General features: G+C 36.7%; 1 long non-coding RNA gene across 1 annotated transcript; it reads right to left on the bottom strand.

Annotated features, from left to right (window-relative positions):
- Positions 1-1,257: 1,257 nt before the first annotated feature.
- LOC147354997 (uncharacterized) lies at positions 1,258-2,353 on the bottom strand. Its single transcript, XR_015144125.1, has 2 exons — positions 2,214-2,353; positions 1,258-1,628 (listed from the first exon to the last, which is right to left on the bottom strand). It is a non-coding gene; the product is annotated as an uncharacterized LOC147354997 (long non-coding RNA).

Here is a 2,353-nt window from a genome sequence, read left to right as displayed (position 1 = left end):
AGAGTCTCCCTTAAGGTAGGAGATATATAGATTAGATTAGTCTGTGTTCTCAGGCATGTTGGAAAGGGAGTTATCTTGGGAGTTAAGTTTGAATTTAGGGACTGTAATCTCAACCCAGGAAAAGTCTGTCTGCTTAACTAGAATACTTGTTTTTGTCCCCGTGGTCTAGTGAATACCCTGCATTGTCAAAATGCTTTGTAATAGCTGAAACCCACAGTCTGTGAGAACACAGGGCTGTAGGTGGGATGTTTGCGGCATTTGACCATCTACATAAGAACTAAACACGAATCATTTCTGATTCTTCTGCCTTTGTTTGGAATCACAGAAGCAGAAACACAGAACTGGAGGGAATATAAGAAATCATCTTGTCTAACTCTCAAATTTGGGGGATTTTCCTATTAAAATGATTTCTAAACAGCTAGCATTCAGTGTGTGTGCTAAGTCGCTTCAGTCACGTCCGACTCTGCGCCAATCTATGGATGGTAGCCTTCCAGGCTCTTCTGTCCATGGGATTCTCCAGGCAGGAATACTGGAGTGCATTACCATACCTCCTCCAGAGGATCTTCCCGAACATTCAGTGAGCTCTTATGCTCAATATTATGCAAGATATGTTTCATTGTTTAAGTTTCACAATTCTCTGAGGTGGATATTACTATTTACAGTTTATAGATGATGAAACTGGGTCTCAGTAACTTGTCCTAGGTCACACAGCTAAGAAGTAATATATTAAAGTCTGAAGTCAGGGCTAACCAAAAAGTCTGTGCTCCTTTCATCCTACCACTGATTTCCTTGGTAAAAAGTTTCCATCTTCTCTGAGGAACTTGTTGATATGTTAACAGTTATTAATAACTACTACTGGTCTAAGAAAAATTGTGAATTCGATAAAATCTGCTCTTAGTATCTTTTGAGTCATCATCGTAACCTTTTTACAAGATTGGCTCATATACCTTGGCCCGGTGTCTTTAAGACATTTTTCCTTTGTCTACCTTTGGGATTTTCTCAGACCCAAAGATGCCATGGAGAGAGTCAGGTAAGTTAATACTTATGAATGTGAAAATGGGAAATTATTCAGTGAGTACCTTTTAGAGAAGATGTACACTTTTTATCAAGTCTGTTATGAAGTAGAGAGAACCACATCTATAAAAATGTATTATTAATGGTCAGATCTTCTATGTTATCTGTTTCGTAACTCCTGATAGGTTAGCCACATAGGTACAAGAAATAAAAATGGTACATCAGGAGGTGTAAAGAAAGTTTGAGTTCTAATGTAATACAAATAGTTTATTATTATTAGACACAGAGAAGTTTAAGAATGCTTGGTTAAAGGTTTTCATTCTTTTTTCTGCATAAAAATTTATAAAGAATATAAAATGTAGTAGCAGAAATAACAGAATCGGAATTAAGTAGTCATGATAGTATCAAATCAATTTTTAAATCAACTGCTGATCTCTATACCCACAGCACTTCACTCATTTCATTGCGCATAAGAAGTTCAAATGGCTGGAGAGTTTTACAGTGCTCCTACTTTATGACGTGGAAATATGGAGAAGTTCTTGCTCTAATCATAATGCCTGAAGATTATTCTATGTCAAAGCAAAATTCACATTTGAAACCCATGTGTTTAACATCTGCAAAAGGAGGGAAAAAGGAAGGTGTTATCAATGGATTACCAAGCTCTAGATATGATTAATCTTCCACATGATATGGAAACTTAGGAAGGAAATGGAAAATTATTGTTATCAAATATATTTTATATTTAATAGTTTCAAAGAAAAAAATATACACACATACATAAAACTATACATGTGCATGAATGTCTCTATTATCTAGTGTGCCAAATTAGGTGGTAAAATATGATAGGAGGAGAGTTAACTAGCTCCAAGGCAGGGCAGTGAAGATAAACTGCTCTCCTTACAAAGGAAAGGTAAACAGCTTCTGATCCTCCATATTTAGAGAAATCTAGTTAAATAACTCCTTACTAAATTTCAGAAGCTGTGATGATCTGCTTCAGTAAAAAGAAACTGTGACTGGGGCTACCATCTTTTTAAGTTGCAGTGGTTCACCCTCACCCGCCAGGATGCATCTGGTGTTTGTGAGGGTCTAGGTGAGTTGATAAAGACACTGCCATTGCAGTGTCTTTGATGGTGCTGGATACTCTACAGTTCTTCATAAGAAGTAGCCTCTCCTCTGATTACTTCTGATTATTTATTTACCTTAGTGGGTGGATGCAAATTTCAGAGACTGCCACTATAACCACTCTCATTCCAACCAATGTGAGTAGCTTCGTATACTTTCATCAATTATATATTTAGGACCTGTGGAAATTACCAAAGAATAGGCTCAAAGACCTGTT

The sequence above is a fragment of the Bos grunniens genome, chromosome 17 (assembly GCF_055505025.1).
Source record: "Bos grunniens cultivar Pamir isolate PY7600 chromosome 17, Bosgru_T2T1.0, whole genome shotgun sequence".
In the NCBI taxonomy this organism is placed as follows: Eukaryota; Metazoa; Chordata; class Mammalia; order Artiodactyla; family Bovidae; genus Bos; species Bos grunniens.
This window is presented reverse-complemented; position numbering and strand designations above follow the sequence as displayed.